Source organism: Capsicum annuum, chromosome 6 (genome assembly GCF_002878395.1).
Source record: "Capsicum annuum cultivar UCD-10X-F1 chromosome 6, UCD10Xv1.1, whole genome shotgun sequence".
NCBI lineage: Eukaryota > Viridiplantae > Streptophyta > Magnoliopsida > Solanales > Solanaceae > Capsicum > Capsicum annuum.
In genome coordinates this window covers 213,315,544-213,343,376 of record NC_061116.1, presented here as the reverse complement: position 1 = coordinate 213,343,376, position 27,833 = coordinate 213,315,544, and the positions used below count along the sequence as shown (strand labels likewise).

Below are 27,833 nucleotides of genomic sequence, written 5' to 3'. Positions count from 1 at the left end.
CAGCCTGCAGTATTAAGTGTATTTAGTCCTTTTCAAATTGATGTTGCAGACGTCGTGCTTTAGGGGGAACGATGTGTAGCAGAATATTGGAACTGTAATTCCACCTGAGTGGTAGTATAAGTTAAAGTGACGGTGTCATAACCTATTGGTAATGATATTGGACCAACAGGTTGGTGATGTGAAGTCGCAAGGTTAGAAATCAGATTGAGGGTGACTTTTGTGTTGATAAATGTGTTTAGTTGAATAACTGATGTTTGAGAATAATTTATCATTTTATAGTGGTAGACTAATATGGAAGCTAGTAGCATGTGTGGATTGTATGGTAGTCTGTGGGGGAAGTGTTTGACTCAGATTTTTTTTATTTATACAGAGTAAGATGTGAATTTTTAGATCATTGAATGTTGTGTGTCAAAATTCTATCTCTTGTAATGTTGTTATTATTGTGTTGTTGAAACTGAAAGTCTATTGAAGCTGTGTGGGGCTCTTTCGATTCACTAGTATAGTTGCCTTGTCATTGATCTCATTTCTTGTTCAAAACACAAAATCAAAGTCTAGTGGAGCCGTGTGGGGCCTATTTTGATTCACTAGCAACTTGTTGTCCATCTTGTTGTTCTTGTATTGGTTGAAACGCTGGTTTAGTGGCGTAATGGAAAGAAAAGTGGTATGGTCGATTTATTGAATATATGTATAGCCAAATCTTTTTGCATAAGATTGAGTTGGTAATGAAGTGATACGACCTTGTGTGCTAGTTTAGTAGAAGGTAGAGAAGGAGTTATTTGTTAAGGTGAATTGTTGTTTGCTTGAAGTAAGAAAAGAGTTGTTGACGGTGTTTGTTGTGCAAAAAGAGTATAGGTTATTGATTAAGGTAGATGTGATGATTTCTTGGTTAATGATACTAGTTATAGAGAAGTGATCTAATAGTCTTGAACAGCGTGCGCAAGAGCTTAAGTTTATTTGAGCCATAGTAAAGTATGATGTTGTATGTATCATGTAGAAATATGCCCAAAGTTATATGGAGTTACGACATTTTCTAAGGCTATTGCATGTTGCGTGTGGCTAGTAGTACCGTTACGTTGCTAGATGGAGAAAGACTAGTTAGAAGGTACATGGTATTCTAAATGGCCATGTTAAGAAGTTATGATTGATAGTGTTGAGCCTTTTGATATGATCTTGAATTCTCATGGTAGAGAGATTTAAGCTTGAAGTCACGATATTGGTGGGCTATGATGGAAGTATAATTGGTTCATCAAAGACTTGGTGATATCCATGTTAAGTGTTAGAATCTAAGTTGAGTTATTTTTAAGGTTAAACTAATAGAAATAAGAGTTGAAGCACTAGAGGGTATGCACTCCGACTATGGGTATATTCATGAAGATTCGAAGTTAGTAAGTGTTCAAGTATTATGTGATGACTATTGGGGCTATAGAAAAATAGGAGTAGGTCTCAGAAGGTAGTATTAGCAGTTGGTTTTCCACTTTCAGGTGTAGTCTTTCGGGTTAAGTTCTATGATATATGTGTATTATCATTTTCCAGAACCCAGAGTGCAGTAAGTGTAGTTCAGTTTAGAGTCTAGTAAGGGATCTCTAAAACTTAAGATGATGGCTTGAAGCTAAGGGGGAGATGATAGGATGAAAAACCAAGTCAGGCTCTCAGATTCAAGTAGCGATGTCTGTATGAGATGTAACATCAGAAAGTAACGGTAAGACTCAACCCATTCTTACCACAATATTTTTCAGTTATCCCAATACCTACTCATGCCTTATGTTTAAGTTCCATGATCATAGTTCGTGTTCATCTTTGTGATAGAGAATCATGTACTCTTCCAGTCCCAAAATGAGGATTTCCAGTTCATTCAGTAGTCAGAATCACATTCCATATGTTATGAACTCCAAGTTGAGATCATGTAGCTCATGACTGATGTACTCACACTTTATAGTGTGCTCAGTTCTCATAACTAATGCTATACTCCTTCTGATTGGTGAGATTCAGCTTATATTCATGTTTGCATCAATTCAGATCACTTTGATAAATCCCTAATGTTGATTTGTTATTCCTCAAGCATCAGTTAAGTGTCATGTCTTGTATAATATCCTTCCATGCTTCAAGGTTTTATATTCTAACCTTTTAGTGACTCCTTCTTATGTAATGATAGTGGTGGGTGTATATTCTTGAGGTAGCGTGTGGGAGATGTATCGATAGTGGTTTAGAGAATATATGAAGTATGCCTTTATAGGTGTTTTCCTTGAAGTTCATATGTGGTTATAAAGATAGGCTTGAAGGATATGTTGGGATTTAAGTGGAGGAACGTAATATGTGCTAGTAAATCCATAGTAAGAGTTCAGAGTTGGTCATTGAAGTGGCAAGGCACGTTAAGCTTAGGGTGTAAACTTTAAAAAGATATAGAAAGATTTATCAATGTCCCTATGAGAATTATAAGTTGCATCGAATGAGTATGATATTTAAGGGGAAATGTGTAGTTGAGGGAGTATTCAAGAAGTATGCTAAGCTTGAAAGTAAGAAGTTGCATTGCCTAAGGCCTTGTAATTCTATCCTAGTTTACGAGTTATATGTCTATATTCCATGTTGTCGAGTAGTTTCATTGTTGTGATTCCTTAGTTGGATGTCTTGTGTAACTCATGTCAGAAATTATTTGCTTCCTAATGCTACTAGTACTTCTTTAGAAAGAGTGTTGAAGAGATACTCCAGTTAAGTATAGGTGTCCAGTATAATTCAGTTTAGCAGTCAGGCAGACAAGTTACTGTGGTTTTCCACCTTTTAACCCAGTCCTACTATCCGAAGTCCAATGCATATGACCATCCTAAAAGATAATCTATTCCATCCGTGTAAGTTGCGAACTCAGTTCAGTCAAAGCATCATGTTTAGATTCAGTTATCTAGACATGACTCAGTTCATAAGAGTTCAGTACTTAATCTCAATTTTTTCTAGCTATTTTAGCTCAGACAGTGTAATACATTTGTAAGATCTAAATTTTGTTGCCTCATGATTCGTACTTAAATAATTTATCACTTCCAAATCCAATGTGTGGGATTTGAGCATGAACACTTCGGGGGGAATCCTAAACTCTCAGCATGAATCAGCACCTTAAAATAAGTAAGGGCAAGTCAACTTAGAATTTAGTTTCATGATAGAAGTTTAAATGTTTCAAATCAGTTATATCCTTTCTTAGAAGACACAACATGTCCGCTTTATTCCATACCTTTAAGCTTCAACATTCCTACCCATCATTCGGAGATGAATGATCCCAAGGGGGAGATAATGTAACACTCCGCATTTCGGGCTAGAACGAAAAACCGTCATTTCTATGCGTATATGATCCAAAAGCCATAAATCCTATGCAAATTTGTCATGTTAATCAGTATGTAGTGTGGGAACCTATTTGAGCATGAATTGATATCATAGAGGTCCCCTAAATCAAGGACGAGTTGAAAGCTTTCCTATCCTTCGAGTTTGATAGAGCGTCGAAACTTGGGTAAACTTCAATCGACCATAACTCTTTGTATATAAATAATTACAGAACCTGCTATATATCAACTGAAAGCTCTTCAAATTATCGTTCCAACGATACCAATTTCGCCAAAATCTAATTCCCGAGAAAAACGTTATGGCCATTTTCGTGACTGAGACAGTAGCATCGCGCGATTAGCGTGCGACGCATGCTCTGTCGCACGCACCCAATTTCCAGGTTCTGTTTTCACCTTTTTAAGGGAAAAAGTGGTATTTTCCATCCCCCCTATTCTCCCATAACACGGGATTAAATCCCCCAAATACAAAAATAAGGTCATTCTCTCTCAAAATCACCAAGAACACTTCTTAGGGTTTCAACCCAAAGATCAAAATATCTTAAGATTTCACCATGGGTTTGCAATAATTCTTCGATATTTGGAATCCCCATTGCGAGGGCTACAAGAAGCAACCATCAATTGCTCGAATAGCATCCCTAAAGCACGAGTTCATTCAAGATTCATAAATTAAGGTACGCGGGGTTTTTCTAAAATTTCTTGGGCAAAGAAACCATCTTTAATTCATGCTAACGGTCTCAAAATCATGATTTTTAAGAAAGGGGTTTTGAATTTACGACTACAAGCATGTTTTAGAAGCCTTGATCAGTATTGTTTTGGTCTTCAGGCCTTCCCCCAAATTGATTTGAAACTCTATATATATGTATGCATGTGTTTAAGGATGAATATACAATTGAGAGCATGAATCCTAAAGAATCTCTCTCTTGTTATGATTTTTCTTTACTTTTCAATTTTCATATGCTATGGACTGTTTTGAATGCATCTTGAAAGGCATGATATGAAATGTCTTGATTAATGCTATGATTGAATTATGGTTTTAATTTCAAAAGAGAGGGATGTTTATGTTGACCAATGTTGAATATAAATATATAATGAGAAGAGTTGCATGGTTTGTCAAAGATTACATGACCACCACATATTTATTGAAAGAATGAAAATTTTTACATAGTTTTCAGAACATGAAATGTCTTATATTATTTGAATGATTGGTGGTCTGAATTATGTTTTAATGAAAGAATCATGCATGGTATAATATGGCTCAGAAGTAGGACTTGCAATTCTTGGTGTGACGACACCAACTCAATTAAAGCCATAGTAATTCAGAACAGAATAGAACACATGTTTGAAATCACATTTTCAGATTATGAATTTTAAAAGATGCATACTTAAAAAAAGGTTTGAAAATGGGCTTAAAGAGAGTTAGTTATCTGAAGAAAGTACGAATTGAAGGACTCTATGCTAGAAACCGTGATTTGCCGACACGGGATTATGGTTCCATGCTTTCTGATCTTGTGTACCTTGATTCATGTCATCCCAAATTGGGACTATGGTTAGGAGCCCTGCTTTATGATCTTGTGCACTACCATGACATGTTGATTTGATTAAGGATTTTGGCACCCTGCTGAGTGATCTTGCGTGTCCTCCTTAAAGAAACTCCAATCCTTGCGACAAACTTGGATTGGGGGCTTGTCCGTCGAGTCAAAGACGGATTCTATATAGCCCATGGAATTGCATATTGTAGGGTGTACCATCTAGCTCAGAAATAAGACAGAGAGTAACTCATGGTTTCAAAGAAAGGTTTCAAAATCTTTATGAACATCAATTAGATGAAGTGTGATGTGTCCTCAAGAAAAAATTGCTTACGCTTCTAGTAACAATAAAAATTTACAGTGAATCGTCTTAGTGCCATAATAGCGCACCAGTAATTTCCTAAAATTTGTCATCAGATAATACAGAAGGTGTATAACTGATGAGAATAACCATTTCTCAAATTAGAACTACCCTTAATACACCAAACTGAACCAAATGATGGATAAAAAAATAATCTCGACATTACTTAATCCAAACATTACATAAGGTTGTTCAAACGACCCCTAAATGCAATACTCTGCATGCAACTCCAACACATCATTCACTTGCAACAAAATAGACTTTTCAGGTTGACAAGGTATCAAATAATAAACCTATACATCTACTCTAGTTAAAATATTTGGGTAAGGTAGACATCTAAGCTAAAAAATATTTTGGGAAATCTTAGAAGCTTAGTCAATTTTTTGATAGGACTGAAAACCCTCTGCAAGTACTCAGCAAAAGGTCAAAGCATATAAAGTAACTGTTGTAACAAGTCAAAACTCATTTTCTAAGAGACCTATAAACTCATTGTACAAAAATTGAGATAGCCTTTACATGATGTAACTGAAGGACTGTTTCTTTCTAGAGCCCCCTTCTCCATACAAATCATTCCACTGAAGAAGCTCGGTCTTATTTGTGGATTCAGATGAAACACTTGCGCAAACCTACAAGAACAGGTGATCACAGTTCTCCAATCGTCAACACCTATGCAGTTAAATTTTGAAAGTTTAAAGATGCCGCCAGATTTTTTCAACTTACCTGCTGATGAGAATATCTGAAGTCGTCCATATTCAGTGGCCGTAAGTCTGCACTGCTTCTTAGTGCTGGAGGTGGTCTACCATCAGCACTAGCTGCAGCCTGTTCCTATAATCAAATATAAGCGTTAGATGCCTGTTTTAGCAAGTATACTAAAGAGGTACGTGCACACAAACATATAAATACACACAAGGGCCTCCTAAATTGCCTTCTACATCATTCTTGCAAGTATAGCTCAAAATTAGATGAACAGAATAGCCAAGTTAATCAGCACAGAATCTATATTGCCTCTTCCTTCTATTGTAACACCCCGCATTTTCGAGCTAGAAATCAAACCGTCATTCCAACGTGTGTAAGCTCAAATTCCATGGTTTATGTTTAAATTCATGTTTCATGATCTTTCGCCTAGTATATGAAGTGATTATGAGGTAAAAAATGCTCATAGAAATGACTTAGAGCAAAGTTGAGCTAAGAATCATTCATTCATTCAAAGTTTGATATTCGATCTACAAAAGTATATTTTGAATGTGTATAACTTTCGATACACATAGAATTTTTAAGGTTAAGATCCAGTAAATTGTAGATAATAGAATTAGCTTTCCAACGATAGCAATTTCTTCAAAATCCGATAACCGAGCGAAAAGTTATGACATTTTTCGTCGGACTTATCCACCAAGGGAAGGAAGTAAGCCGATGCGACACGTCGGCCAGCGCATTACCGAACTGTTTCACTCGTTAAATCAGTTTCTAATGGGTCTAGGGTCATTTTGGTCACTTTCCCTCACCCAAAATCCATCCATAACATAAGATTTGCGCCCTAAAAACCATAGTACACTCTATAATTCAATTTTCCTCTCAAATAAAAACCCTAACTCCTTTCCCCAAAGATCAAGAACTCAACCTTAAGATCAAAAATTTCAAGAAAAAGATCAAGATCTAGGTTCTTTCTTTCAAACCTTGTAATCTAAGGTACGTGGGGTTGTCCTAATCTCATGGGCATGATTTTGATACGAATTTAAACAAGATTTTAATAATTACTTAAGTAAGTATGCAATTATAAGTGGGGTTTTGTTTTTAACACAAAAAGCATGCACTGTGATATGATTTTGAGAAGAATATTGAAAGATCATGGGGTTATTTGCTTATATATCTAAATTGTTGAAATGGTGGACATGTGATTTGAATTTTGAAAGGTATTATGAACATGAGTTGTAAATCTTTTAATCCCCATGATGATGTTTTATAGACTCCGCATGATACTATTGTTAAACTACTAGAGCATGAGTTTTACATCCACTATTGTACTACTTTATAAATGATGAAGTTTCTTAACTATTACATGTTGGGAATCATTATGCATGTGTTGGTGTATGGGAGTCTTTTTGATGTTCATACTATGATTTGCATAAGAAGTTTTGAGAATTGATGTGGTACTGATGACTTGCAAGTCAGGGTATGACGATACCCCGTGGAGGAATTGCCTCGACTGAAAAAAGGAAAAGAATGTTGTGACCATGATGCATGTTTTCCTTATATCAAACATAAAGCTAGATTGATGTGAGTTAGATGGTTACCCAAAGAAATCATGAGTCAGATGACTCTATGCTGGAAACCGTGATTTGCCGACATGGGAACTTGGAACCCTACTATGTGATCTTGCATACCTAGTACTATGTCATCCCAACTCGGGACCTATGGTTTGGAGCCCTGCTTTGTGATCTTGAGCCCATCCACAACATATTGACTTGATTAGGGTTGTGGCGCTCGGCTGTGTGATCTTCTGTGTCCTTCCCTCACTAGTCCTCCAACCTTGGCAGCAATTGAGATTTGGCAGTCGGTGAAAATGTAAAATTGTAGGGTGTACCATCTAGCTCCATAGTGCTATATTATTGTTGAAAATCATTAGACTATGCCCATGTGTTTTCAAATGACTTTGCGTTTACGTGTTTTATAATAGCTCTCACCTATGATGTATAAGTTGTATTTTATTTTTGGATTACTCTGCGTACCAATACATCTGTATTGACTCCCTATATTCCAGGATCCAAGGCACAGTTCCGCGGTCCCAAGTAGTAGATCCGTGTGTGTCAGAAGTTGCAGTTGGTGAGCCTTCTCTCTTTCGGAAGACCAAATTTTCAGATATCATTGTTTCTTTTTCCTTTTTTTTGGTCTACTGGGTGCCTTGTCCCAAATTTGTCTCAGATGTATGATGGCTAATGTAATGTTAGAGATTTCGCAGACGGTTATCAGACGTTTAGATTATTCAGAATTTTCCTTTTAAAATTGTTCAAGTTTATGAGATTGACCTTGGTTCCGTCATGTATTGTTCCCCACAAATTTTCTTGGACTATATGAATATTGTGCATGATTACCAGATTTAGAAGAGCACCCGGGCATTCGTGGTTTGGGATGCTCGTTACGGCTAGGGCCCTAGCTCGGGTTGTGACATCTGTATTGTTTGATATGTTTTATACATTTTTAGTTTATATTAAGTGAGCTGGCCCTCAAACTTATGTTTCTCTCGATTTCTGAAATCTCAGTGATGCTTGTGCCAATGTAGGCTTCCTACATCACGCCCCATTGGAGTGCAACCTTCTCCGGACCCTGTGAGAATGTGGATGCTTCATGCACCAGACTACCTTTTCTTTTCACAAACCCAAGTTGTCAAAGTTTAACTCCACGGTTTTTTAGAAGAAAGTTCCTCTCCATCAAATCCAGGACCAAAAACAACATATATTTGAATTAAGATACTTCAAAAGGATCCTCTAAAGACCATGAAAAATTCTCTAAAGAAAGTGAAATAGGAATCCATAAGAGTCAATGAACTACCAAGAAAATCCATTGGAACAGCCAACAACTTATTTTCTACCTCAGCTAAGCAGTCAATGAACACACATCAACAAAAGAAATGTAGTACCTTTTTTTCCTTTTCTAGGATATCTCTAATGGGTCGATAGGCAGCGGTTGCACAGAGATTCTACATGATAAAGGAGTTAAATTAGAAAAACACAGAAAATTCAAACATCAGAAAGATGAAACAAGGACTAGTCATTTATCCAAGCAAACAAGAATAGCAGACACCTTAAGGTCACTTCCGGAATATCCGTCAGTCATACTTGCAACTGATTCCAGATCAACATCCTAAGCCAAGTCTTCTTTTGCGAGTATGACTTTTAGAATTTTTGCTCTGTTTGGAGCATCTGGTAAATTGACCATCAACCTGTACAGAAAAGACATGAAAAGGGCATTAAGCAAGTGTTAAAAGAATTTCTTCAACAATATCTCCAAATTAGTCATTCCTCTTTTACCAGCGTGGCAGTCGCCATATAACAGCTTCATCAAGGTCAAATGGCCTGTTTGTTGCTGCAAGTACCAGAACTCGTTCTGTATCCTTTGTGCGTAACCCATCCCAATTCAGCAATAATTCATTTTTCAATCTGCGCATTGCCTGATGTTCTTCTGGATTTTCCCTTCTTCCCAGCATATTATCAACCTTGAGAAAGCCGCGTAAACAAACAGGAGTGAAAAGGGATCAGAAAAAGGATCGAATTTTAAAGCATGAAGGATGAAAGAAACATGCTAACGTCTAAGGAAGTATACTTCATCTACAAAAATAATGCAGGGAGCAATTTTACTAGCCAGCGAGAAGACAGCTTTTATGCATTTCTCACCCTCGCCAGACCACTGCAGCATTGGAAAAGAAAAAGATTACGGTTGTTCTAATGCTAAGAAACTACTATGAACAACATCACCTATACTCAATAGACCACAAATAAGCTGCAAGAAAACAAACCTTTGAACTGATACTTGACATTGAAATATTAATAAAATTTGCTACCGCTTCAGTGGCAACGTCTTTTGCCAGCATGGCTTTCCCAGTTCCAGGAGGACCAAACAAAAGTATTCCTTTGCAGGGCTGCGAATGAAATTGAAGAGCAATATTTTCTTAAATAATCACAAATCTCTAGATAATGCTTGCAAATTCAAGTCCCAAAAGGAGAAACAACAGTTGCAGTAACATTTTTCATCAAGGACAAATTTCCTGTCAAACCGATCAGATGAAACAATCCAAAGAGTAAGAAATATAAGTAACTATCTTTACCTTCAAGTTTAATTGTGGAAGTAATGCGGTCAAACTTAAACCAACATTAGTAGGTAATACTAATAGTCTTATTTTAGTGGGAAAAATCAAATGGATAAAAACAAAGCTGGAGTAATTGATCCTTGAACAAAAAGGTCAAATATTTCCAAACTTTTATACAAATTGTAGATGTACACCTTGGTTAGTTGACTCTTGGAGAACAGTTTTTGTCTTTGTAATGGAAGCATGATCAGCTCTTTTAACGTATTCGGAAGGATGTTATGATTCAGATAGAATAAGCAAACCACAAGTAAAAGAAAGACAAGAACAAGAACCTATGATAACCAGGGGCAGACCTAGGTCGTTCACAGGGTTCACCCGAACCCCCTCAGCAAAAAATTACGTTGTTTATAGAAAGTAGAAAATCTATATTTATGTACATATATTAATGTTGAACCACATGAAACAAGACACTTAGATAGCCCAGTGGTGTTATTTTCACTGCCAGCTCTTATTATAAAAATTAAATGTACTATACAACTCTTATTATAAAAAAAAAAAAAACGCTAGGTGCTACTGCTATATAAGTAAATAAATAAAATATTTTACATCCCTTGAAATTGTAAATTTTATTGGCTTTTTCATACATTTATATTTTTATTTTTCGAACCTCCTGAAGAAAATTCCTGGATCCGCCAATGATGATAACACATAATATCCAATCAACCTATGATCTTAGCCTATAGTATAGTCAAAGCACATAAGTTAGCTCGATCAAATACTGTATAGATCCTACACCCACACCCAAATCGTGTCGGATTGACACGGATGTGATAGAGATTTTGAATGATCTAAAAGACATAGTGATGTATATATTAGAGAGAATCTAAAGTATCCCACACATCCCTCAACCCCCTTCCCACAACTATGTGAAGAAAAAGGAAGAACAGTGAAAGCAGCAGCTTACTTTTAATAGAAAAATTATGGTCTTTGATGCACAATGTCTCGAGTCCGTTGAATTCTAACCCAATCCAGCTCAGAACCTATATAAGAACGACAATCATATAGCAATAAGTAGTTAAAGACAGAAGTCAAGTCATTAATCTATTGAATTCATAAATCAATCCACACAATTTTTTTTAAAAAAAAGAATATCAGAGAGCAGTAACCTAGTCTTAGAACGCTGGAAATACATTGACAAAATTCTTGGGGAAATCAGTAATATATTGAGTCAACGAGGGTGGAATTTCAGTTTCAGAGGGATACTAAGCAGCTATGAAATTGACGGAGTTACTCAACTTCTGCAGCAGCTGGAGGTGTTCCAGAGGGACAACAGACAGTGAAGATTACTTAACCTGGAAAGGCTACAGTAAGACGATCTTTACAGTAAGGTCAACTTATTGTTTTTACACAGGGGTCCAAATGGCCTTGGAAACATATTTGGGAAGTCAAGTCTCCATTTTAAGTTGGAAACATATCGTACTTTCTGAGGGGATTGACAAATGTGAGGGTGAAAAATTGGTCATTCATAACTTTAAAGGTCAGAAAGCCTTACGCTTTTCAAGCTATTAAAATTTTCTTTCACTGTTAGGGTTTCAGCATCTTGATCCAGTTGTTGTTTCCAAGTAGACAGAAGTGCTTCATCCTGCAATACTCAGTGATTTGCTAAAGAATTTAAAATTCTATAGAATTTAAAAAACAGACCTGCGGCATGTGGATAACCACTTTATTTGGGAAAAGTTTCGTCAGAAATTTATTAGTGCTTGCAACCTGTTTCCCCTTGTCTTGCATCTTCCCAAAACTATCCTGAACACGTCAAAATTCAGCACTATTTTAAAAAGACAATTAAGTTGTCATATGGCAGTGGTTATTCAACGGTAATACAACACTAGGGCAAATTCATATTCAGGATTTTCAAATGTAAATGACACATTTTTGGAAAAGATAAATTTCTTTTAAACAATGTAAACAACACTAAAGTTGGTGAAGCGGAAAAAGCGCCTAAAATGAAGAGGAAAGGAACCGAAAGACAACGAAGAATTAGAAAAATTATTTTTAAAAAATATGAGGACAATAAAGGCCTAATTCACGGCCATAAGCAAGAGGAACAAACAAGTAGCTTCTTTTATAAAATATTAGTTGAGACATTTGTCAAAGAAGTAGCTGCTTTTAGAAAATAAGATAGCTTTGATGGTTTAATTTCTGAAATCCTTTTAGATTATTTTACAAAATAAGCCTAGTTTCCAAACAAGCAAGTTGCAATTTATATCCAAATGCCTTAGTTTAATATCAAAGACATATCGTGCTTCCAAAATTAATCCCCCAAAATGCTCAACAGGACCCCCCCAAAAAAAAAGATGAAAAAGAACACAGACGGCCTACATGTAAAGCAGGGTTCTTTTCCGGTAATTTATAATTCGACATCCTCATTTACAAGATATTTTCAGCACTAACTGAAAGTTCTTAAAAAAAAACTGACGAGCTTATACAGGGAAGGCGAGCTCATGTAAAATGCTGCCCAATTTGGTGAAGAGAGATCCTTTAGGCTGTGACTGCAAAGAGTAAAATAGAAAAAGCATGTTTAGGCCTTATTTTGTCAAGCAATTGAAAGGATATATGTGTAAAAATATGGCATTGGGCATAACTTGACCCCAAGGGCTAGCTAGCTCATTAGGGGAGTATTTACCCAAGTTCATATAAACAAACCACCACTCCAATACCCAACTAATGTGGGATTGTATCACCCCCTACGTACCTTAGAGCCCTTTTGTGCTTCTCGCTTTTAAGAACGTTGGTCATTCTTTCAAATTGTTTTGCTTTGTAATGCTTTTACTTGCGCCGAGGATTTATCAGAACCAGTCTCTCTACCTTGTAGGGGTAAGGTCTGCGCACATACTACCCTCCCATACTCTACTTGTGGGATTACATTGGGTATGTCATTGTTGTTGTTTTCATTGAGAGTGTGGGTGTATGCCACACTATGTTGTGTTCATATGTGTGTGTGAAAAAAATGATTTGTGTGTTTGTGTCTCTGTCTGTGTATGCTGCATGTGCATGCATGCATTGATATATATAGCTAAACTAATGTCTCTTTTGTGATGCGAAGTTGATATTTTGAACTTTTTGCTGTAACAAGAGTCTCCTCTCATCCTCTCGATCAAGCATCGGTCTCACAAAGTTTTGGCACCGATAACTACTAAAGCCAAGAAATTTAATCCATAAGAAATTTCCATGACAGGCCACTTAATACACTGTATACACATTATAACAGGAAAAGATATAATCACAGGCATCTATTCTTGGGCATTATGATCTGAAAATAGTTCATCCTCCTTATGATCATCTGAATGAATGTGAGACCCAATGATCACGATATTATCTGGAATCTTCTCAAGCCAACTTTTGTACATAGAATATGACACTGAATTTCCTGCCGTAGTATTCTCAGCATCTTTCATGAACAATATGACTGGGGAATTTCTGCTTTCTCTGATTACAACCTGAAAAAGTAGAATGAAAGGTAAAGACTAAAGTTTACAACAAAATACAAAAAGAAAGGAACAGAAATCCCACATATTATTTTTCAAACGAACTTATTCTTATTTGTTGAAAGAAATCACACCTCAAACAATGTGTTAACGAGTAAATTTTCCACATCATCGTGTCCAGTGCCTTCTAAGCGCAGTTCATCGACTGAGAGGAAGTGATGGTAAAATGCATTGGAAGTAAAACTATGACTGCGTACTCAAGAATGATGTTAACTTAATATATAAACTAAAGGAAAATAGTTAACTGGCATTCCAAAAGTACCTTTGCAAAAGAATCCGTGAGCATCTTCGGAAAGACCACCTAAGTTAATGCCACATGGGATGGGTTTATCAAATTGGACGCCAACCTTTGCCGATGGACTATCTTTGAAAGACAATACAATCTTCCCTCTAGTTACAAATGATGGGCCCCCGGAACAACGGAACAAGACAGAGAAGGTTAAAAATAACAGACTCGGATTGTACTAAAACATATGAATGGGCGGTTGCAGAACAAGATGTAGTACAGGAGATAAAGTACAATTCACTGCCTACAAATGCAGAAAAATAAAGATTATGTCTTGACTTTATAAACTAAACAAATAAAATAGGAAGTAAAAAATACTCCTATCCCAATTTATGTGAAGGTCTTTGACTGGCACAGTAATACATAAATATGACCCTAAACTTGAAACCAAATTTTAACTTTGACCTTAAACTTTGATAGTGCACAAATAAGACCTCCATACGTGAGTTTCACTCACGCCTATGTGGAAAGCTCATCCAATCACACGGTGCCACATCGTTAAAAGGGCTGACTTGGAGGAAGTTCATATTTGTACAGTTTTGAATAGTTAAAGGTCATATTTGTGCACGGCAAAATTTTGCTTTTTCTGTTAAAACGACGTCGTTTTTTTTTTAATTATTATTATTATTATTATTATTATTATTATTATTATTATTATTATTATCACTAAAAATTACACAAATACACAACTTATGTTTTCAATATTACAAAAAATCTCAACTCCCTAAACATATTACAAAAATTTCAACATATACGCAGAATGTTATGTATATGTCGGCTATGTTATGTATATTAATAGGAGAGAAAGTAAAGTAATTAAAAAAGTGGGAGAGAGTGTAATTACTTACAAAAGGGTTGGTATTTATTATTATTATTATTATTATTATATTTATTTATTTATTTATTTCTATAGCTGCACCTAGCTTTTTTTTATTAAAAAAAATCACTAGGGGGGATCGAACCCGCGCAGTAAGTTGAAGGAAGGGCCCAAGAAGAACAAATAACACCACTGGGCTATCTAAGTATCTTGTTTCATGTTGTTCAACATTAAAGTACATACATAAATATAAATTTTCTATCTTACATATACAATGTAATTTTTTTACCGAGAGGGTTCGGGTGAACCCCATGACAACCACATAGGTCCGCCCCTGCGTTAATTTAATAATATTTTGATAACGTTAATTTAATACTAACATTTTAATAACGTTAATTTGATAATGTTAATTTAATAAACTTGTCACGACCCGAACCGGGGCCCTGGCCATGACGAGTATTCCGAACCATAAAGGCCTGAAACACCCCTATCTGTCTGGTAATCATGTACATAATTCATATGATAAAAGAAATGTGAAATATACACAATATAATGGAAACATGGTCAAGAATCATATGTAAACAATAATGGGGAATAATGTCCCACAATCTCAATCAACATCTCGAAAACCGGCTGCAAAATCTCTACTACAAGATTGAAACAAGTAACTATCTGAAAACTTGGACAAGGCCTTCAGTAGACCCAAAACTAATAAATAATCAATGAAACTGCCAGATATTAGGCCTTCCGGAATATAGAAGGCTCACCAAGGGACTCTACAAATCTGTCTGAGGAATCTGCTGATTTTCTGGACCCCTAGATTGTGCCTCCGAACCTGGGAGGGAAGGGAGTCAACACAAAAGTACTGGTACTCAGAGAAATCAAAATAAAAACATAATATTTTTACAAAATATAGGTGAGAGCCATTATAAAGAAGTTTCATATCAAATCGCTTGAAAATACATGGGCAAAATGTAATGGGTTTCAACAATGTAATGCAGCTGAGTTAGGTGGAATACCCTACATATAACATTTACACCAACTGTCAAACCTTGGTTTCCACGGAGATTAGAGTACAAGTGAGGGGAAGACACACAAGATCACATAGCAGGGTGTTCCGACCCAATAAAGTATATTAGTGCCCAAGATCACTTAGCCTAGGCTCCTAACCATAGTCTCAATTTGGGAATGACATAAAGTCGAGTACATAAGATCACTTAGCCTGGTACCAAATTCCCATATCAGCAAACATGGTTTCCAACGATGAGCCCTTACATTCAAACGCGTTCTTTGGACATCCACCTATCTCATGAAAAATCAATGCATTCAACTTCATTTAATTCCATCACATATCATATTCTGTAGGGTATCATCATACCCGACTTGCAAGCCATCAATATCACATCATTCTTTCATACAACCATTATATTCATCATATTTCAACATAACAACCCTGTCATTGTAAGTCAAAACCATGACTATTTTCAAAATATTTTATGTCACACTTGTCAAGATGATTTCAAACATTTCACATCATATGAGAATTTAAAACGAGATCATATAAAGAGAGAGATTTCATATAATTCATGCTCTCAAGTTCACATCTTTTTGGAATACATGCATATACCTATATCTTATGTCAAATCACTTCAGGAATAGGCCTAAAGACCAAATCAATGTCATAAAATGTTTAAAACGGGATTATATTCATAATTTCAAAACCCCCAACTGTAAAACATGAATTTTTAAGCCCATACGATTTTTGAGATAACCACACGTACATCTATATGCGAAGATGATAGGTGCTTCTTGAACCCTATGTTCTGGGGAATCCAAATATGCAATTAGTTTCAAAAATCCATGGTTGAATCTTGAGTTGCTTTAGTTTTTAGTTTGAAACCCTAAGGAGAGTTTTTGAGCAATTTTGATGAATGAAGGTGTATTTTGGTGTATTTGGGAAATGAATTTCGTGTTTATCGTTTAATAAGGGTGGGAAAAGGACCATTTTGCTCCAAAAATGGAGTATTTAAGTCACTTGTGTAATAATATATGCGGTGCACACCTTATCGCATAATATAGGTCAAAGTTAAAATTTTGTGCCAAGTTTAGGATCATATTTATGTATTATGCCGTTTAAAAATGAAAGGAAGATTTTGAAACTTGTGGTATAAAACAAATTATAGATATTATTGGTTATAAACTATATCATCAACGGTAAAATGAAAAGTTTATTGATAAATTATTACTCTCAGTTTCAATTTGTTTGTCATAGTTTGACTTGACATGAAGTTTAAGAAAGTAATCTTAATCTTAAGACATGTATAATGTATTTAGAATGCCCTTTATGTTGTGGTATTAACACGTCATGTGAGATGGTGAAACTAAAGAGTTGCCAAATTAGGAAAGACTCATTTTTTTGAAACACGCTAAAAAACATAGTAAAGCAAGCAAATTGAAACAAGTGGGAGAACTAAATATAGAAATGCATCATTCTTTTTGAAATGACTAAAAGGATCGAGTGTATATTAATCGTAAAACCATATAGTTACTAGCAAATGTTCAAGAGTGATTCTTGTTTTTTTCCTAGATAAAGCAGCTTCATCGATGACATTAAGAAATATGGATCAATAATGATTATTTTCGTTTATGAGAAACCAGATGGACAAAATTGCTAGGGACCATCAAAAAATAACATCAGAAATTTGTTTAGATATAAGATACAGATCATTTAATGGTGCAGAAGAGTTGGTGTTGAGGTTTCTAGGAAAATTAGAATTTACCTGATGGGAGTCGAGTCAAGTGCAGAAGTAGAACCAATAAATCTGACTCAATCACCTGAACATCTTCAACATCGGTTATTAGTAGAAAGAAAAACAACAACATCAACATGCCTAGTGTATTCCCACAGAGTGGGATCTGAGGAGGGTAGGTGAAGTAGAGTGGTTGTTTCCAATACACCCCCAACTTTTTTTTCTATATTTTTTTTTCTTAGTAAAAATAAAATCTGAAGAAAAAAAAATGCAACTCCTGAATAATCAAAAACAAGGGACTAACCAAATGGCAGTCAATACCTGTCATAAAGACGGTGTTTTTTGATGGCCCGGCTAAAGAGGATATACTGTCATTAGCAGTTAGGCTAGATGATGCTTCAATGCCTTCCATTGGCTCAGCATCCTTCACAGATAGTCTCTGAATGATATAAAAATGTATCCATGATTTGCATCTGAGTCTTACAACATCAATAAAAATGCAAGAGCGACAAAGGAGATAACAAAGTCTAGAAAATGACATGAAAGATTTTAATAGGGAAATAAGATTGATGACATGCAAAATCAACCCCAGGAAAGAAGAAATTTCATAAATTTCATCTACTGTCTTTGCATCGCCTCGATATGTCTATATCCCCTTTATAGGTCTATAAGACGGAACTCGAAGTACGTCTTAAATGCTAGGTGGCCACTAGTACTACTTCAAGGGGGGTCAAGAACAACAAAAATGGAAAAACAATTAGGGTTAATTATGCAATGTTCCTCAAAAGCATAATAAGTAACTTCATCTTACAAAAGCTTCACTATCAATAATGGGCAATTTGGCTCCATAAAAATGTACAAGTGCCTTCCCCAGAATCTCCTGATATATTTCTGATCCTGGAAAACAAAAGCAGAACAGGTCATTACCCGTAGATTAATATCGATCAAGTGCTCCAATGAGAAAAATGAAATAATAACAATACAAAATAAGTTAAATAATTACTGAGAAAATAACAAACCTGCAGGACCCGAAAGCAAAATTCTTGGGTTGACTGCAGGAAGCTCATTGATATATTTAACTTGCTTGTTATGCTTTAGGGGTAAATATGAAGTGGCAATCAGCGCATGTTTTGTGTTCTCACTGCAAATTCACAGACATCTTCACCAAACCAAGGTTTATTTAAAGCACAAAGCTACATACAATATGAGATAGCTATATAATTGTTGAGGAATGAGAATAGAGAAAGAAAAAGGAGGGAAAGTTAGTGAAAGTGTCAAGAAGTTAGTTACGTTGTTGAAGCCAGCTAGTTAGTTGACACCACAATGTTAAGCTATCATCTACTCTTGTTAGATTCGGACAGAATAAAGCAAACGACAAGTAAAAGAAAAACAAGAAAAATATAACATATTTACGTGGAAACCCTTGCGGGAGAAACCATAGGCAGAGGCAGAAGAGAGGAGTGCAATGTGGATAATGTGCATATTTTCTGAATACTCAAAATAACCCACTAAATGCACTTATATAATACGTACATACAAATAAGTCCTAGGCCCAAAAACATAAAGGTGCATACTGGCTCTGGGATCAGGCCTATCCTACGCTACCACCATAGACCACATTAAAAATCACAAACATGAGTCACACACGAAACTTTCCGGGCCGAATCAATAAAATTTTTGTCCCAACTCTAATAATCTCCACCTTGACACGAATTCTAATTCACAACTCAAATCCATTTCAAGACAACCTCTCTACCTCATCGACAAAAGCCCCTAAAGGCACATCTTAACAGCTAACACCAACTAAGTCCAAGAAATGCTCAAACTTGGCACTTGGTAGTGTCTTGGTCATCATATCAGTAGGGTTATCATGGATACTAATCTTGCTCACCCCAATATCACCACAACCAATAATTTCACGCTCTCGTGAAACATCTGATCTTTCGTAAGGTAGATAGCACTTTGACTGTCAGAAAAGACCGTAGTAATTTGTAAGTCTTTTCTAAGTTCACCAAACAGAACCTTCAACCCAATAGCTTCCTTGAAAGCCTCTGTAATAGCTATGTACTCTGCCTCAGTAGTTGACAAAGCAACCGTAGTCTGTAAGGTATCTTTTCAACTGATAGCACAACCACCAATGGTGAAAACATAGCACAACCACCAATGGTGAAAACATAGTCTGTAAGGGATCTCCTTTTATCATGGTCTCCTGCAAAATTAGAATCAACATACTTGATTACTCCATCTCTATTTTTCCAAAACTGCAAAGAAATATCAACAGATCCATGCAAGTATCTAAAAATCTACTGAACTTCTTTCCAATGTTCTTTGCCAGGATTTTCCATGTATCTGCTAGCTGCACTAACGACATAAGATAAATCTGGTCGAAAATACACCATCACATACATAAGAGACCCGATGGCATTAGAGTATGGAACTCAAGACATATAGTCACGCTCATCATCTGTATTTGGAGATAACGTGGCCGAGAGTTTGAAGTCATGAGCTTCTAATGGAGTACTTACAAGATTGGTATTTTGAAACTCACAAACATGAGTCGCACCGCGAAACATTCAGGTTCGGATTAACAAAATTTGGGTCACAACTCTAACATCTCTATATATAGTCGACTATGTACTACTAACATCTCTATTTGTGTCTGTATATTTAACTAAGCTGAAAGATTTATGGGATGAGTTTGAATCTTTAGAGCCTATGAAAACTCAAGAGAGTTCTTGGCTTATCTTCAAAGACAAAAGTTCTATCAGTTTCTAATGTGCTTAAATGACATATACTCTTAAGTAAGAAGCCAAATTTTGTTGATGACACTACTACCAACTGCCAACATGGCCTACTCTATGATCATAAGTGATGAGAATCAAAAAATTGCGGCTCAGTTTGTGCATGCGACGAGTCTTCTTGGTCCTACTCCTAATCCAGCTGATAACGTTTCCTTGTACTCTAAGACTAGTTATCAAGGTGGTAGTTATCAAGGTAACTATTAAAAGGGGAAGAGAAACTATGTGTCAACATATAATCCTAGTGTTGTATGTGATCACTATCAAATAAAAAGTAATTACAAGATAGATTGCTACAAACTTTTTTGTTACCCTCCTGGACATCCTAAACATGGAGAGCACAAGATTCAAAATGAAGCTAGAACTGGCTATGATCACAGTACAAGCAGAGGAAAGTTTCTTCTAGTGCTCACAATTTCTAGTTGAGGATTGGGTCAGCATCATCAAAACAAAAGTCCTGTACTGCTATCTTTGCCCCCAAGGTTCACACCTGAGCAATATACTTAGATTTCTAAGATGCTGGAACAACACAATCAAGTAAAATCTTCTATGACATCTGCTAGTGCAGCAAATATGTCAGGTATTGGCAGTGACTTGATGGTTTGCAGTAATCTACTTGAGTGGGTTGGTTTGACTGCAGCTATTGATCTTCTAAAAAAAGATTCAATATCTCAATCCAAAAAGAGTAATACAACCCAATGGTGATGTGTCACTAGTGACACATATGGGATGTAGTGATATATCTGAAAATAGTACTATCCAGAATGTTTTTCATCTACCTCAGTTTAAATACAATCTATTATCAGTCTCAAAGGTTACTAAGAAACTTAACTATTCAGCTACATTCTTCCCTAACTTTTGTGTGTTTCAGGATCTTTAATTTGGAGTAGGAAGGTGAAGGAATTGGCAGAGAGAAAAATGGACTATACTTCTTATTGAGACAAAAGCTTCCGGGACATGGCAAAGTAGCAGGTTGTGTGTTCAATACTCAGAATACAAATAAATCTAATACAAGGCTATGGCGTAATAGGCTTGGACATGTTCCTTTTAGGATACTATCTCGCATGTTTTCTGTTTCAAAAACTCATGTGAATAACAATATAAATAATTGTGAAGTGTGTCCATTTGATAAACAAACTAAGCTATCCTTTCCTTCTAATAGTACATCTAGTGTTAAAGCTTTCGACGTAGTACATATGGATCTCTTGGGTCCTTAAAAGGTTCCTACTTGTGATGGACACAAGTACTTCTTAATTGTTGTGGATGATTTTACTAGAATGATATGGGTGTTTTTACTCAAGTTGATGTCATTATTATTCTTAAGTATTTTCTGTCTTACATTAAAACCCAGTTTAATACTTGTGTAAAAGTGATTAGAACTGATAATGGTACTGAATTTGTCAATCACATATGTTCTGAACTCTTTGCAAATCTAGGCATAACTCATCAAACTTCTTGCTCATATACACCTCAGCAAAATGGTGTAGCTGAGAGAAAACATAGGCATTTGCTAGAAATAACAAGAGCTATTAGGTTTCATGCTAATATACCTTTTAAAGTTTTGGGGAAACTGTGTGAAAGCTTCTACATATCTAATAAACATGATTCCTTCTTCTATATTAGGATATATCATACCTTATGAGAAACTGTACAATAAGAAACCTACACTAGATCATCTAAAGGTCTTAGGTTGTGCTAAAGTAGTACATGAATTGGATAAAATTAAGCCTAGATCAAGAAATTCTATTCACATGGGTTATTCAGAAACAAAAAAAGGTTATATCCTTTATGATCTTACTGACCAGATATTCTTTGTTAACAAGGATTTCATTTTCTTGGAAGATATATTTCCATTCAAGGATACTATGACTTAAGCTTCACAATTGTTATTTCCTATATATGACTTGACAGAAGGAAGTAGTGATGAGTTAGCTATTGATATGATAGGAGTTGAGCCCGGTTCACCACCATAAGCACCTGCTGGTAACAAATCTCAACCACAACCAACTATTGAGAAAGACTCATAATCACAATTGCATACTGAACAACTATAAAATACAACTAATACTACTTTAGTCTAGTCAACTACAGTTCCTGTTGGAAAAATTCCTGCTATAACAAGATACTACACAAGAAGAATAACTAGACAAGATGTTGCTGAATTGCCTCAACAAGCTACTACACACCCTGATCAAAGAAAATCCACTAGGGGAACACATCCACTTAGATGGATGAAAGACTTTGTGTCATTAACTATAAATGACAACATCTTATATGCTCTCTCAAACTATGTTTCTTTAATCTTTCTAACAAGTATAAATGCTACTTATCTAACTTCTTAAACCTTATTGAACCAGCCACTTTTGCAGAGGTAGTCAAAGATGCTAGGAAATTTGAGATAGCTGCTCTTGGAACAACAATACTTGACAGGTGGTCACTCTTTCGGAAGGCAAGTATCCTATAGGATTTAAATGGATTGACAAAATCAAGTGCAAAGCATTAGGACAAATAGAATGATTCAAGGCAAGGTTGGTATCAAAAGGGTTCAGTCAAAAAGAAGGGATAGACTATCAAGAAACGTTTAGCCGAATGGTAAAAATGGTTACTCTGAGGACTATCTTGGCTATTTTGCAACAGATAGAAATTGGCATATCCATCAAATGAATGTATAAAATGCCTTTTTACAAGGTGATTTGGAAGATGAGACTATATGAAACTTCCACAAGGTTTTAAAAGTCAGGCTGAGAGATAGGTGTGCAGACTTTCAAAATCCTTGTATGGATTGAAGCAAGCACCAAGAAAATGGAATGCAAAATTGCATCAAGCCCTGATTAGATGTAACTCTAGACAGAGTCAGTAGGATTATTCTCTTTACATCAAAGCGACAAGTGAAGGAAAAGTTGTTGTACTAGTTTATGTAGATGACATACTAGTGACTGGTAGCAAACTTGATCAAATAAGAGAAACCAAAGAGGCTCTTCACAAAGCTTTTAAGATAAAGGATCTTGGAGAACTAAAGTACTTCCTAGGCATTGAATTTGCAAGGTCTAAACAAGGAATTATGATGCATCAGAGGAAGTATGTAGTGGAATTAATCTCAAAAACAGGTCTCAGTGCTACTAAACCAGAACCTACTCCACTTGATACTATAGAGAAATTAACAACTACAGAATATGATCAACATACTTCAGATGATAAAAGGTCAAAAGAAGAAGTATTACCTGATCAAGGATGTACCAAAGGATAATAAGTAAGTTGTTATACCTCACAGTAACAAGACCAAACATAACATATAGTGTGCAGATCTTGAGTAAGTTCTTACAGTGTCCAAAACAGTCTCACATGAATGCAGCACTTAGAATCATCAAATATATAAAAGGAAAATCAGAATAAGGTCTTCTCATGTTTAGCTCAAACGAAGATTTTTTTAAAGCTCATTGTGATGCAGATTCGGTTGCATGTGCTTTCTCTAGGAAGTCTATTACAGGCTTTACTATTAAACTAGGTGAATCTCCGATTTCTTGGAAGTCAAAGAAACAATCAACTATTTCTAGGAGTTCAGCTGAATCAGAGTATGGAAGCCTTGCTTCAACAGTTACAGAACTTACATAGCTAGTTGGTTTAATTAAGGATCTAGGTGTTAAACTACACTTCTAACCATCTTTAGTGAAAACAAAGAAGCTTTGCAAATAGATACAAATCCTGTAGCTACCATGAGGAGACTAAACATACAGAAATAGATTGCTACTTTGTGAGGAAAAAGATCTAACAACAGCAAATCAAGACTGAATATATATTCACTCATGCCCAACCCTCAAATTCTTTCACTAAAGGCTTAACCAAGGTTCAATATAAATACTTAATGTCCAAACTTCACCTTGTCAATCTCTTTGTAGTGCCAAGTTTGAGGAGGAGGGTTGAGGAATGAGAGTAAAGAAAGAAAAAGAAGGTAAAGTAAGTTAAAGTGTCAATAAGTTAGTTACATTGTTGAAGTCAGTTGGTTAGTTGACACCGCACTATTAAGCTATTACCTAATCTATACATAGTTGACTATGTACTACTAGCAAGAACAGAATTCTGAATACATCAATACAACACAATGATTTACTCTTCTTCTTCTCTTTTCTTCCCTGATTATAAGATAGTTGATCTTCTCCTATCTCTTCCTTCATTTCTCTCTGTTTACACTGATTTACTCTTAGTGTGAGTTACTGCATTATTCTTCAATAACCATCAAAACAAAATGAGGCATGGCTAACCCTAGGTAAATGGCAACATCTAATAAAAGACTAATGTCCATTGTATGAACCAATGTGATCCATTCAATACCCTATTACACGTCTAAAATTGGATATCTAGTGCGTCAACAATATAACAAGGGGGCTTTCATTGTTTAAATCATGAACGAGAACGAGTATGTCTCTGATACTAAGTTGAAATGTGTAATCTATCTCATCTAAAAATTTAAATTGTTAAAATGAACATATTTTTAATTCATTTATTAATTAATTTTTTATAACGAAAAATTCATCTAAGGCAAACCCTTAACCAACTGTAGCTTCGAAATTTGAGAATAATGGGACCGCTCCTCTACCCTTCTCTATGTAAATACCAGTACAAGGCTTAGTTTGCATGGCAGGAGGTTCAAATATGTGACCTAAGTATAGAAAGAAAGTAATACCCTAAAACCAAAATGACACATATCATACAGAAACAAGATTGTCTTAGATAAAAACATAGAAGTAGTCAGTTGGAACAGGATTAGAGACCTTGCCACATTCACAAGTGATTATTTATCTTATATAGAAATTGATCTGGGAGACCACTTTTTCTTTATCACACAGTTGTGGAAATTAACATTTATATTTAACCACTTGAAAAATTATTGTAACTCACTTGAAATATTCGAACCTATTTGACTACTTTATCCTTTGCTTATATCATGGTCATGCTTTGTCTAAGGGATAACAATTACTATAGACCCCATTTTCAATTTTGGAAAGAAAAAGAATAGTTAATTCAATAAACCAAGTACTTTCACTATTTAATGATAACTTATATTTCCTAGCACTTCAACAAATTCTTAGACTAAAGCACCGGTGAACGTTTTCATAATATTATATAGAATTTGTTAATGTTCTTATATATATCTTACTATTTTATTAAAGTTTGTCTTTCATTTTAGGTAATAGTTGGGAGTTGGGACCAACAAAATTACTATATTCTTTTCCTTTTTATGAAGTCGCTATTTAAATTGATCCGCATTAGCTCAAAGGTTTCAAATTTTTTTGCCTAACACAAATATTACATACCAACTTCTTTTTCTTTTTGCAAAATTAATTAATTCACTAATAAGTTAACATGAACAAAAATTAAAACCTGTCTAACATATAGTGAAAATCTTTTTATAATGAAAAGAAAATATTTTTATTTCTTAACTAGAATATAAGAAAATATAAGAAGTATCAGGAAATGCCCGAAAGACCAAAGAACTCAAGAGAAAAAAATAAAGGAAACTAAGTAGAACTTCAGATATACAATGGTAACTGGATTATGCTATGTGATCTTATTGCCTAATTGCCCACCTTAATTAATATGGAAAGTCTTCAAATGACACTTCTATATTTTGTCCATCAATGATTGCAGCATAAAGTTTTTCCATAACTGCAGCAGATTTTGAAGACATCTCTGAAGTTGAAGCAGGCATTGATTCTGTAATCCCCCGTCTTTCCTCCAATATCTATTAATAAATAATTTTTTAGTTATGTATAGATCAGTTTACGAGCTCATAGCAAGAAGGCCAAAAGAAATGGTTCAGCACATGACTTAGCATTGCCTGTACCAATGGATAATTCAAAATCAGCAGCATTATTGCTGCATATATTTGCAGCTGAATCTAATTCAAGGCCATCAAGCTTGTACCAATGGATAATTCAATATCAGAATATCATGAATAACAAGGGAAGGAGGCATGCAGCTCATTTCTTGGGTGTTTTTTACCACTAACCTGAGATGTCGATTTTAAAGAAAAAAGATCTCGACATGGGTTTGAAAATACTGACAAATCAAAAGCATGAGCAATAGATAAAGCATCTTCTACCTGGTTTTCGATGTTCAACAGTTTTCGTTTTCTGGCACTGGTCCCAACATCTGAAGGTGACTCCAATAGTAACTAAACAATCTATGTAGAACAACGTCAAGGATATTCAATTATATAGATGAGAAATAGTAAAGAATCACAAAAACCGTAAGGATTGAGCAAATACAAATGGAATCACAATAGCTCCTACCACAACATGTAGAGGATACGTAAGCATTATTTTCTGCTTGACTTAAGACAACTTCATCGCCTGAATTGAGAAAGCAAAAAGAATATTTGCTGATGGTCTTTCCATTGACTTGCACATGGCCGCTTCCTTTTCTATCAAGCAAAGCCACCCACTTGCCTTGATGCTGATCATTTCTACAAACAATGAGTAATCTACATACATTATGAAGCTCACAACCTTAGAAAATAGTCAAACAAATGTCAACTAATGCAGTCCTTCGATATGCGACCGGGCCAGTCATTGGAACGGACGGTAAAAAATTATATTATTTATGCATTATTAAAAATATATTTTATGCATATATAATAGATGTCGACCTCTTCGATTAGTTTTTCTTTAAATTTTGAACCCTCTTCGTCGAAATCCTGACTTCACCTCAGTATGCGACATGTTCATATTTAAATTTCTATATATGGTAATCTCTAAGGAAGAAAAGTGCCTAAAGATAGTTTGCTCCAACTGCCTAAAGTGATCCCAATAAATATAACAGTGCCCAAAGAGAATTTATGAAGATACTACAGATAATTCTGATCCAGAAAAGATCTGTGCATCAGCATTGAAAAGAAAAAATCATTTCTTTTAATTTGTTTCGAAAAGCATCTTCATACTAAAATTTTCACTAGTAGACAGTGTGTTTCGAATTATGGAAAACAGACTTAGACTATTGAACAAATAAGAAAGTCAAGGCGGTCCAAATTTAGAGCACTACATTTACAAGCCTTATAAAGCACGTCATCGCAGCAGGAGTGTCTTTGTTCACACCAACCGCCAAAAAAGTCTTATTAACCTCTACTGTTTGGTTCTGCAGAATATACATTCTATTAGATATCAAATCTATAAACCAATATTCAACAGAAAAATAATTAAAGAAAAACAAATACTACTAATCTAAAACATCCGGATACTCTGATATGAATCGGCACCAAGGCTTGTCCGATACAAAACCTGAATGACATCAAAGACTCTCCTAAGAAAATAGAAAAGATAAATAAAGTGTTTCCTACGTCCATTATTGACTTGACATCAAAGAAAATTTTATTATATCACCTTTTTGAATATAATAAATTTAATAAATATATTGTGAAGTGATTATAAATAATAACAAGGGTAAATTAGAAATTAAAAAGATAAATTATTTTTAAACTGATAAGAACAAATTAGGAATAAATAGATAAATTATTTTTAAACTGGATATGAAAAAAAGTTGACATTATATTTGTAGTAGACCTTACCTTCTGTAAGGTGTGACTAAAGTGGAGGGACTATGGAAGTAAAAAGCAAAAAAATACTTGCCTAC

General features: G+C 35.2%; 1 pseudogene; it reads right to left on the bottom strand.

The window, feature by feature from the left end:
* Window positions 1–5,571: 5,571 nt before the first annotated feature.
* Window positions 5,572–25,937, bottom strand: LOC107853118 (annotated as a pseudogene).
* Window positions 25,938–27,833: the final 1,896 nt, after the last annotated feature.